General features: G+C 42.7%; 1 protein-coding gene across 1 annotated transcript in view; it reads right to left on the reverse strand.

Annotated features, from left to right (window-relative positions):
- Positions 1-471: 471 nt before the first annotated feature.
- Positions 472-12,908, reverse strand: part of mkxa (mohawk homeobox a) — a 40,538-nt gene continuing 28,101 nt past the window's right edge. The window contains exon 8 of the transcript XR_004327446.1: positions 472-484. The gene's annotated coding sequence lies outside the window, so the exon portion shown is untranslated. The remainder of the gene's footprint in view (positions 485-12,908) is intronic.

Here is a 12,908-nt window from a genome sequence, read left to right on the forward strand (position 1 = left end):
CTACACATAAAGACAGGTAATTAAATTCTCCCTAATATACTGAGGCTGAATGAGCTGACTGTTGTCGCACTGTTGCTTGCTCTGGAGGGACCTGTTGGGTCCTTGTAAATTATGGAGTGTGGTCTAGACCTACTCTATCTGTAAAGTGTCTCGAGATAACTCTTGTTATGAATTGATACTATAAATTAAATGGAATTGAATTGAATTGAACTTGCAGCTTGCGGGCCCCCTAGTGGCTGCGGGGGCCCAATTCATCCACATAGTATATGTAGTATATAGGAAGAAACAGCTCTGCACAGAGCCACCGTGCCGCTGCAAAATAGTCTCAGCAAGGAATTAGTTTTGGTGGAACGTGTACGTTCAAAGTTTGTTTCAGACGTGTTAACATGGATGTGAATGGCCAGTGTTCACATGAAAGGGCCAACTATATTGTCTCTCTATGGGCCGATCAAAAAATGCTGCACATGCAGCCCACACAAATAGACTGGCCCCCTGGGAAATTTCCCAGTACTCCAGATTGCCGATCCATGCCTGTTCCCCTCAGCCCTAAGGAGTGCATTAGCTTCATTAAGCTCATTGTTTTGATTTTGTGGCCCACAACTTTCAAATTTTGCTTCAGTCTCACCGATCTGTGTAGTTTTCATATTTTTCTCAGGAGTTGGTAGAGACCAAAACGAAGCTAACATTGAACTAAATACTCCAAACTCCAAACAAATCCTTATGTTGCTCCCTGTCTGCTGTGTGTGTAAATAACCAGCCATTTGCTAACACATTAGCCACATAAACTGATATGATAAAATAGAACAGAGATAGGCCCTTGTGCTACACATATCCAGTGTCTCAATTGCGTAATATAGGACCATTCTGATGTAGGATTTTAAAATGAAAGGCTTAAATGTCTACTTAAAGCTATATTTGAAATATTTTTCAGGTTAATTATCCTTTACAGCAGTGAAATTCAACAGAGTGCCATTTTCTTTATAACCAAAAAACCTGAGTGCATCTTTGACAGAAATAAAGCATGTATTACTAGTAATTGTTTACATGTGCAGAAGGGGTTTTAATGGTTTAAAAGTGTATGGAAAACAATGAAAAATGTGCTTATATGTGTGTACAAGTTGGTACATAATCATGATACATAAGATCCAGTTGAATGCTGCAAAAAAGCTAGCAAGTGGACCTTGAGTTGAGATTTTTTGTCACACACACTGCAAGTAGTATGTAGGTAATGGTATAAAGCAATGATTGACTGTTGTTGCCACTTATAAATACTCCATGGGAAGGTTAAAGTAAGACGCATTTTTTTAATGTAGAAATACAAGAATTGGGCCTGTGAACAGAGAGGGATGACACAGCCACCTCAATGAGGCACTGTCTGTGCAAATTGCACTCTTTTCAAGATGCCACTTTCCTTAACAACCCAATCCGTCAGGCTAAAACCAACATTTCAGTGCCTGGTTGAGGGCAAACCCAACACGGAATGGGCAGTTCTATCTGCTTTGGAGGATGAACTTACGAGGGCAACGTGGCTCTGCTGGTGACACCACAGAATGCAAAAACAACAATCATGCAATCATGGCATTTGGTGCTGCCATGAGGGTTATTTTGGAAATATGCTGCCTCAACTGCTGGCAACACCCAAAGTTAATTCCCAGGAACTGAAAAAAGACTGCAATGAGAGGTTTCCTGTAATGCAGAAAAAAGACAATACCTTTTTTGGACTAATTTGTTTGAAACATTATGGATATGATGCCGTCTAGAACAGTTGATACTCAGTTTCCCAATAGGCCTTGACCGGTAGTTCCCAAGCACTCTGACTTACAGCAACAGCTTCTTTCCAATTTTTTGCATCAAAACTATTTTGCTCATTATAATTTGTGACAGTTTTCAATAAAAGTTTTGGAGAAAAAAATATGTTGCTTTATTGCCGCATAATATTACTTTTCTGTGTCAAAGTGCTCGTGACAAAAACAAATTACACAAAGTACACAAAAAAACGTCCCAAGTGTGTACAGTCCTTTAGTGGAATTTGTAGAATTTGTGTTTGTTGGACTTTTTAAAGGACTTTAAAAAGTAAAAAAAGAACTTCACATAATTTTTTCATCACTTTTGTTCTTTATTGAAGACGTAAAGACGGTCAGGAATTATAAGGAATGAGGGAGAGCACAATGACATGCAACCATGTGTCTCAGCCACCTGTACACCCCAAATAACATCTCTTTTATTTACATTTACAATTGAAAATTCTTAACTCAAGATCCACTTACTATGCATTTTGAGAGCTTTAACCAGCTCTACCATCTCAGCTGTCACAAAAGTTCTCAAAGGGCTTCCACTGAGAAAACCATGAGATGTGGTTGAACCCTAATTGCTCCTTTAGTTGTAATCATTTTGTCATACTGTCACACTCAAAACGTATCTTTGTAACATAATATCTTTTATTTTTATCCTTTTAATCATCTTGTGACCTCTCAGATTTGACCCCCAAATTGAAAAACCACCACCTGGCTTAGACCAACAGCAATGTGTCAGGGTGTGGCAAATTGAATACTTTGGCCAACCTTGGCAGGCTAGAGGCAAATAATGTTTGGTTGCCTACTGATTAGATGGTTGGTGGTTCAATCCCTGGCCCTGCAGTCACATGTTAAAGTGTCCTTGGGCAGGACACTGAACCCTGACTTTCCCCCTGATGCTGTGTAAACGTGAGTGATAATCCAATGAGCAGGTGGCACCTTGTATGGCAGCTTTGGCCATAGTGTGTGAGTGGTTCCTGTACCATGTAAAAAGCGCTTTGAGTAGTCATTAAGACTAGAAAAGCGTTGTATAAATACAGTCCATTTACATTTCGTGCTGTAATTGGCAAATGTGAGTAACAAGTTGGGGGGAGCCAAGCATGCTCAGATCTGAGGTAGCATTTTAAATCTTGAGCATTGATTTTCCTTGGCTCAACTTGTGACCTAACATTTATCTTTTTCTTTTCTTATTTTTACCTCCTACCACCAGTCCTGGGACTTGACTGGGATTTGAAAAGCCTCCAGGCTTTTAAGTATTATTTCAATCAGGAGAAACATGTTTGCAGATATGCAAATAAGGTTTATTGTACAGCTCAATGAAAAACTGTAAAAATGTACAAAGTCTTTGATGATTAGACTCCATTGCTATGCAAATAGTAGGTAGATATATACAGTACAGGCCAAAAGTTTGGTTACACCTTCTCATTCCATGAGTTTCCCTTATTTTCATGACTATTCACATTGTAGATTCTCACTGAAGGCATCAAAACTATGAATGAAGACATGGAATTATGTACTTGACAAAAAAGTGTGAAATAACTCTAATATAGGTCTTAAAGTCTAGTTTCTTCAAAGTAGCCACCCTTTACTTTTTTGATAGCGCTGCAAACCCTCTGTGTTTTCTTCATGAGGTGGTCACCTGAAATCGTTTTCACTTCACAGGTGTGCCTTGTCAGGGTTAATTGGTGGAATTTCTTGGCTTAGTAATGGAGTTGGGACCATTAATTGTGTTGTCAAGAAGTCAAGTTGATACACAGCCGACAGCCCTATTGGACAACTGTTAGAATTATGGCAAGAACCAATCTGCTAAGTAAAGAGAAATTAGTGGCCATCATTACTTTAAGAAATGATGGTCAGGAAATGAGGGTCTGGAAAATTGCTAAAACTTTGAATGTGTGCAGTCACAAAAACCATGAAGCCGCCCCAGGAAAGGAAGACCAAGAGTCACCTCTGCTGCTGCGGATAAGTTCATCTGAGTCACCAGCCTCAGAAATCTCAATTTAACAGCATCTCAGATTAGAAACCAGATGAATACCACAGAGTTCTAGCAGCAGACACATCTCTAGAACAACTGTTAAGAGGAGAATCAGGCCTTCATGGTCAAATATCAGCTGGGAAACCACTGCTAAGGAGAGGCAACAAGCAGAAGAGATTTGTTTGGGCCAAGAAACACAAGGAATGGACATTAGACCAGTGGAAATCTGTGCTTTGGTTGGATGAGTCCAAGTTTGAGATCTTTAGCTCCAACCGACGTGTCTTTTTTCAGACACAGAGAAAAGGTGACCGGATGGATTCTACATGCCTGGTTCCCACCGTGTAGCATGGAGGAGGAGGTGTGATGGTGTGGGGGTGCTTTGCTAGTGACACTGTTGGGGATTTATTCAAAATTGGAGGCATACTGAACCAGCATAGCTACCACAGCATCTTGCAGTGGCATGTCATCCCATCCGGTTTGAGTTTAGTTGGACCATCATTTATTTTTCAACAGGACAATGACCCCAAACACACTTCCAGGCTGTGTAAGGGCTATTTGACCAAGAAGGAGAGTGATGGAGTGCTGCACCTCCACAGTCACCGGACCTGAACCACAATCAAGATGGTTTGGGGTGAGCTGAACCGCAGAGGGAAGGCAAAAAGGGCCGACAAGTGCTGAGCATCTCTGGGAACTCCATCAAGACTGTTGGTAAAACATTTCAGGTGACTACCTCTAGAAGCTCATCAAGAGAATGCCAAGAGTGCGCAAAGCAGTAATCAGAGCAAAGAGTGAAGAAACTAGTTTTCAGTTTTTTCACACTTTTTGTTAAGTACATAATTCCATAATGTGTTCATTCATGGTTTTGATGGCTTCAGTGAGAATTTACAATGTAAATAGTCATGAAAATAAAGAAAACACATTGAATGAGAAGGTATAACCAAACTTTTGGCCTTCACTGTATATACCATGGGTCTCAAACTCGCGGCCCGGGGGCCAATTGCGGCCCGCGGGAAGATATTTGTGGCCCCCTACTTGACATCAAAGTTAAGTGTTAGTGCGGCCGCGCGTTTCTGAAACTTTGTCATTGCGCTTGTCCATTATGGGCTACCGTAGTAGTCTCCTGACAGCGGCGTAACGGTTTGCAAGCTAGCTAGTACTCTTTGCGGCAAATGCCTGGGGTTTGACAATGTGAACTCTGTTGGGAAGCACCAACCATCAATGATCAAGGGGTTTAAAGCACCGGCAGTTTCCACGCCCTTTTTGGAGGAAATAGTTTTTTTTTTGGAATACTTGATGCGGCCCAGCCAAACCCAGGAACTCTACTTCCGGGCCCCCAAGTAGTTGAGTTTGAGACCCCTGGTATATACAGTCCCTGACAAAAGTCTTGTTGCTTGTGTACAAATTGACCTGAAGTGCTGCTGAAATATATATCTAATCAAGATTATTTACAAGAAATGGCTCATTTTAATCCCAACAGCTTTTGTAATAATGTTTCAGTGCAAAAAGAAACTGTCAAAAAGTATTCTAATATTCACAGCTTGGTAAAGCCCATTGAGTCAAATTTTGCAAAGACATAAGTGTTGTCGCTTTGTCATATGAGCTTCACCTGTGACTAATAATGGGTCAATTAGGTCTCAGGTGTGTATAAAAACAACCCCAGTACACTAGACCTTCACATCAACTGCAACTAGACATCTGCAAACATGCCTAAGATTCACCCTGAGACTAAAGTTTTGATTATCAAGAGGCTGAAGACCAGATCCACTGCTGATGTGGCAGACACCTTCAATGTGTCTCAGCGTCAAGTACAGAGGATTAAAAAAACATTTGAAGACACTGGAGATGTTTTTGACAAGCCCAGGTCAGGCAGACCCCGCAAGACAACTGCTCAAGAGGACCGTTTGTTGGCTCAAAAATCCAAGGCCAGCCCATTTTCCACTGCAGCAGAGCTCCACCAGACCGGGGGCCTGTTGCACGAAACCAGGATAAGGGATTAAGCCGGGATATTCAAGTTATCTTGGATGAATTTAGCTTGGACTCGGTTGCACGAAACCAGATTGAATTAAGCCCAGCCAAGTAACCATGGAGATTTATTCTTTGCGGCTAGCCTGGTCCAGAGCAGGCTAACAGCCGGGCTAAGATTAATCCTGGAGTCTCATGTGTCAAATCAGCTGCCGTCTGATCCGAAATAAATGTGTTTAACAGTTATTGCGTTGTCTTCTGCATGTGTTCTGCTTTATTTTTATTAACATGCATTAGCCTACTTGTCACTTTTGTTTTCGCGAGTTTGATTTAAACCCTACTACAGCTGTTTAGATGTTAGACATGGTTGCACTGGCACCCTGATGCGGAGTGGGACTTTTCCCGGTGGGACGGTAGTGTCGAGGCTGCCTGGCGTGCGGCCGCTGCCCGGTGCCCGGTGGCCAGTGGCTATTGCCTGCCAGCAGACTTGCGAGTTGTGTCAGTGTCCACTCTCTCTGTAAAAGTAGAGATGATCAGCGCAGCGTCCGTGGTCTCAGCTTCAGGTTTCTACAGGACGCGCTCCGGAGATTAAGTGTGATGATATTAATGTAGAGATATTCCAGATGATAATAATGGCAGACTGGTCAGAGACCACTACATTCATGATTTCATTTTCTTGTTGCTTGTCCTTCTCTAATGAAGGGTAGGCTAGTTTGTGTTACTCCTTAATAAGTGGGCCTATTGTTTTTTGTTATAGCTTACATTGGTTTCATAACCTTCTCAATAAGTCTCCCATCCCTGGACCAATAACGTGGCCTATGTACAGCACGTATGTAGTGTGGTTTACATTCATCACACCGGGAACACCACTTGCTTCTTAATCTTTTTATTTTGGTGCGGTCACTTGTCAGAAGAATAAAAAAACATGAATATTGTTTTACATATATGTTCACAGCGTGTATTGAAGTCATTTACTTTTTTTTCTAGTTGTTGTCCCTTTCTGATTGTTCTGTATGAACATTAATTGTACAAAGAATTAGATATAGCTTATAGAGATTTGTGCGTGGTTGTAAAACATGTTCTCACGTTGTAAAAAAGGGTTTGAAATTAAGCCTAAAGTCCGTAGGGTCCATTTCCCGAGGAACATTAGTTCCCTCTGCTCACTTTTGAGGCAAAGTAGATATTTTTAAACCCCCACACATTCAGTCGGGTCCGCTATGTCGGGCTTTTTCTCTCCGTTTGATAAGAGCCGTATTTCCCTTTTTCCATATTCTTCCCCTCCTCGTTACTTTCCATTCGAAGCTGCTGTCCATTGGGTGAAACATTTGGCGCATGCGTCTTCTCATCTCTGCATCAGTAAATCTGTGATCGATAACGTGGTCTATTTGAGAAAGCTGTGAACGTGCACTTATCCCAGCTATCTACACCTGGCTTGACATAGCTCCACCTGTTCATCCTGGCTCGGCAAACGTGCAACCGATTAAGCCGGGATGAGCAGATCACACTAAATCAAGCTGCGCTTTTTCACTTATCCTGGATATCTTTATTCTACTTTCGTGCAACAGGCCCCTGGTCCCCTGAATTCCCTGTGTCAACCAGAATGGTTTGTTGGATTCTGTCTCAAAATGGCCTCCATGGTCGAATCAGTGCTCAGAAGCCAGCACTAAACAAAAGACAATTGAAAAACTGTGTGGCATTTTCCAAGGCCCACAGCCTGCTAAAAGGATGGACGCTGGAGAAGTGGATTTTTCAGATGAATCTTCTGTTGAATTACACCACAGTTGCCGCAAATGTTGCGGGAGACCTACTGGAGCCCGCATGGATCCAAGATTCACCCAGAAAACAGTGAAGTTTGGTGGCGGAAAAATCATGGTCTGGGGTTACATCCAGTATGGGGGTGTGCGAGAGATCTGCAGGGTGGAAGGCAACATCAATAGTCTCAAATACCAAGAAATCTTAGCTACCTCTTATATTCCCAACCATAAAAGAGGCCAAATTCTCCAGCAGGATGGTGCTCCATCGCATACTTCCATCTCCACTTCAAAGTTCCTCAAGGTGAAGAAGATCAAGATGCTCCAGGATTGGCCAGCCCAGTCACCAGACATGAACATCATTGAGCATATGTGGGGTAGGATGAAAGAGGAAGCATGGAAGACCAAACCAAAGATTATTGATCTCTGGGAGGCATGCAAGACTGCTTTCCTAGCTATTCCTGATGACTTCATCAATACATTGTATGAATCCTTGCCAAACCGCATGGATGCAGTCCTTCAAGCTCATGGAAGTCATACAAGATATTAAATTTGAATCTCACAGCACCACTATTTAATTTTCTGACATATTTTAGTATTTGTAGTAAATTTGTTCAATTTATGTATAGGCGACAAAACTTTTGTCTTGCCAAAATTTGACCTTTCTGTCTTGTTTAAATCTTTTTTTTAGTGAAACTAATTTATTTTAGTGCATTGAACATCATTTGGGAGGGTTTTAGCTTTTCTTATGAGCTATTTCTTGTGGTGGTTTGGGGTTTTGGTGTGGGGTTATTTTCTCCCTTTCCTTGTATCTTTGTCCCTGTCTTCTCCCCGGTAAGTGTTTGTTCTATTGTGATTGTCTAGCTTTCCTGTGGCTTGTCTGATTGTCTAGCCCCGCCCTAATGTTATTCACCTGATGTCTCACCTGTTCCCCGTTACCTCATTACCTCCTGTATTTAACCCCAGTGTTTCCTTTGTCTCTTGTCGGATCATTCCAGTCTGTCTGCCTGTCTGCTCTGCAGCGTGTCTCGTCGGCGTTACCTGTCCTTGTGTTCCTGCCAGTGTTCCTGTTTTCCCCCCGTGAGTGGCCTGCCGGCACTTTCTACCCTGCCCGTGTGTCGCTGTCTTCCCCCGTGCCGTTTTGGATTTTCCGTTGGCCTGGACCTCCACCTCCCCCGTGTCTGGTTTGCATGTTTTGTTTGGACTTTGCCTTTTGCTCCCTTGGTTTTTGGACTGTGGAATAAATCCTTATATCTTGCTACTCTGCATTTGGGTCCTCATTCCACGTCCCGTGACAATTTCTTACACCAATTGATTAATTAAAAGTCAGGTTAATAGCAGGTGTTTCTACAAAATAGATAAGCGACAAGACTTTTCTCAGGGACTGTGTGTATATATACATATAGGGGTGGAGAACCATCAGCCCCCCAGATGTACTCTAGACCAGGGGTCTTCAACAGGGGGTCCGCGACCCCTAGGGGGTCCGCGGAGGTACTGCATGGGGGTCGCGAAAGTTTTGGTTGATTAGACTTTTTTTATATTTCCCCCCTGCAATTTTTTTCCACTAATTGAAATGTCTTTAAATCCACATTAACATGAATTCAACACACTGTAGTAAACAGATAAATGGAGGCAGAAGATGTCTTTCAGTCATCAATGCACACATGGCACTATAGGACCAGTTTGATATAACACAATTTTATACAATATATATAATTATGGGGTCCCCGCTCCATCTCGCCATCAGTTTGGGGGTCCTTGGCCTGGAAAACGTTGAAGACCCCTGCTCTAGACACCAGTGGTGGCGACGAAGGAGCCAGAAGACCAGGCCGAAGGAGGCTCCAGACCGGTCAGCTGGAGTAGATGACTGAAGGTGGAAGAGAGGTGATAGCAAGAGTAGGAACAGATTTAAAGCAGGATTGTTGCTGTTGCTGACAAATAAACCTGAAATAAATAAAGGGGCTGGGGCTTGGAGGTAGAGCGGTCACCAATTGGAAGGTGTTGAGCAGGTGATAATCAGTGTGTGAATGTGTGTGAATGGTGAATGGCTCCTGTACTATGTAAAAGCACTTTGAGTAGTCATTAAGGAAAGAAAAGTATTATGTAAATACAGTCTATTTAAAGTTCTTTGAGTTCCAAACAATGACTATCAATTTCTGTCTCAGGGTAATTTCAAGCACTGAAATGCCAACTATCATTGGGAGATTTTATGTGTATATGAAAATATATATGTCATCTTAACTTTTGTGTGCTCCAACAGAAGAGAAAGTACCAGTTCCCACCCCACAGGTTCTTCTGCCTCGTCTTGATCCTATGTTGGCAGTGTGAACTGGCTAGGACCCATGGCTTGCCTGGATGGGGTCTTATTGTTTGCAGCAGCTGTTTAGTCGGTCTGTCTCAAGAGCTCAGAGAACGGCCAATTACCAGGATTTAGGCTGTTAGGAAACAGCTGAGGTGCAGGAAGCTAAACCGCCTGCTTGTCCAGCCCTTTTACCTTGTGTGCGAGTGACTCTTGGATGGACTGAGACAAGGGATCCAGGGAGGAAATTCACAGGCATTATCCTCCAATAAACAAAGGGAATATCTGCTGCATGTGGCTGTGCATGGTGGGCCTGTTTGGATGTTGGAGGAAAATGGAAGGGGATTGGACTAACCACTGAACAATACACTGAACCTGAAATCTGTAGTGTTGCAGGACTCTGTGGTGAGTCTATGACTGGGATTATGTCAGTTTACAGCGAGGAGGAAGAAATGTTTTGCGTGGTTGGAGTTTGTGTAAGCGCTGTCTCGCCGACAACATGGCGTGGCACATGTTCTAGCAACTGTGGTCGATGAAATCATGAAAAATGAACACCAGGTATCAACTGTCGAGATTTCCTTCATTCCCTCGCCCCCAAAGAGCAATTCCTGTTCAATTTCATTTAAAGTATTCTGTGAGAGCAATCTACTGTGGCAACTGAGTTTCAATGTCTATCCATGTCCCAACGTTCACAGGTCAGAACAATGTGCATGCCTCCAGTCTGTTCTTACAAGAGCAATTGACCCTTTTTGTTTAAAACTGGCATGTGTCACATTTTTCCACCCGTTTCAAACCCAGACTCTCTCACAAAACAAAATAGAGATGATATCCACCTGAAATAACACCCGGCATGTCCCCATTTGGCCAAATGCAGCGTTTACTTGCGGTTCCGTGTAAGCACAGCTCTCTCCCTCTTGTTCCTGGTGGTTTCTGAAGACGTTTATTATGAGAAATGAAGACAGGAAATATTTTTCAACTGCCATAGGTTAGCTCAACACAGAAGAGACTCCGAAACCGCCTCGCAACAGTGCTGGAAAACTATCTCCAGCGGCCGAAAAATATTTTCAATACAATAATGGAATGAAGAAGATCAACACGGAACATTTAAAAATAAATGATTTGATTTAAGGAAACGATACATCAAGGAATAGACTATAAATCTTGTCTAACACTAAAATTGTAGTCTAGAAAAAAGGCGTGGGAATCTAATTTTTATTTGCCTTGATTAGGTGGAACAGGTTTTCTCCATTCTGAACACATGTATGAGAAAATATTTCAAAGATTATTAAATGTTTGCGGGAAATCCAGAAATCAGAACTAACACTGATATATTCCATTGTTTCCAGCGCATACCTCCTTCATTAAAGTAATTCATTTAGTCTGTAATCGGTGTAAGCACCGTGCAGTGTAATTCCACTTCAGAGTTAGCTGATGTTTCTTAGAATCATCCATTGCACAGTTGACAGTATCATGCAAACTCAAACAATCTACAGACGCGCCCTTAGGGAAAATATGCTAATTTCAGGGGTGTAATTTGTCTGCAAAGTAATAACGCTTCTCTGACCCTTTGTCTCCTGTGTGATTAGCTCTGGTTCACACAGTGTCCATAATCTGAGCAGTGGCCTGCATGCACACCTCCTCAAACATCCATGAAGTTACAGCTGATCCAAAACAGCCCTGGTCCCAAAATGATTGCAAGGCTGGACCAAGTTTTTAATCAGTCAATTCTTTCAGGAATCTAACAATTAGGCCCGGCAATTTTTCTCATATTTGTGTCCAAGGGCAGTAATTGGCAAAAGACAAAGTCCTGGATTTAATGAACAAAAGCTCCTTGGAGCATCCTTCACAGCAAGGTAACTAATTACTTCAGCATGCCACAGGAGTCATGTTTCCTCATCAAATGGGAAATGATTTTCAGGACGTCTGCGTTCTTGGATTTCATTCCGTGTGGTTTTTTGCCCGCTGTCGGTGAAGTTGAGTTTCTGGCGGACTAAATGGCCAAGGTGAAGTCTGGAGTCTGTCAAGAAGCGGGCCGCGCCAAGCAAGAATCTCCACTTGTCCGTCTCCTGCGCCGAGATAACCGTGCCGTTCCACGACTCCTTTCAAATCTGTCAGCAGCACAAAGAGGAGGCATGGATGAAAAAAAAAAAATGAGGGGAGAAGCTATAGGCAGCATGGAATATCACTTAGGTTTTTCAATGGAAAATGTGTCTCAGTGAAGGTGGGGTTTGGCTGGTTCAGTGCAGCGATGGAAGAGAGGTCAACAAATCTGATAGGATTATTTCAGGAAGTGTCCGGGTGAGCCTTCTCACTGAGCCACGCTGAGGTCCAGAGGCAGCCAATCCACAGGAAAACCAGCGGGGCATCTTGTCGGGTGCGTCCTGATTGGTTGTGACTGACAATGGAGCCACAGGATGCACGGTGGACCAACAGTATGCTGCATTTACAGTTTGTGGAATTGGCTGTTACCAGCTTGGGAACAGCTGCTCTCAACATCTTTATTCCTGTCTCTCAAATCACTTCTTGCGATCTTGTTTTCTTCTTCACTATCTTCCTTCGTTTCCCAGCGTAAGATGGGTCTTAGCCTCAGCTCTGTGGACAAACGGTGGCATGGTAGAGCCATTAATATACAGGAAAAAGAAGGGAGACTGAGCCCTGAGAAAAGGGACACACCTTGGAAGTATGAGACATAAATTCAGCTTTCCCCTGGCCTCCCGAGATGCCTTCAGACTCAGACACTGCACAAAGGCTCAGTTGTCCATTGACGCTATCATACTTGATCCAAAATACCACAAGAGTTCAAGTCATATGTACAGACTTCCCTAGGTATCCACATCACATCAGCGGATATAGAAAAACCAAACTTTATTTTATTTTATTTAAAGGCATTTAGCTCTTGCTTACAGATTTTGATCTGATCCCGGGTCAAACAAGTAAAGTGAAAGGCCCAACATCCTTCTAAAGGTAGCAAAAATACACAGGAGATAGCAGAACGCTGGGGCCCAAACCACTAATGTGTGGTGTGTGGTTGACGCAGATCACTGCTGTATACATTCAGCTCTTCCAATGGTTTCTCATGATTAGTTTGTTTAGCTCTTAAAAACCACCCCGCCTTGTGTGTCATAAAC

This window comes from Etheostoma spectabile, chromosome 22 (genome assembly GCF_008692095.1).
Source record: "Etheostoma spectabile isolate EspeVRDwgs_2016 chromosome 22, UIUC_Espe_1.0, whole genome shotgun sequence".
Lineage (NCBI taxonomy): Eukaryota > Metazoa > Chordata > Actinopteri > Perciformes > Percidae > Etheostoma > Etheostoma spectabile.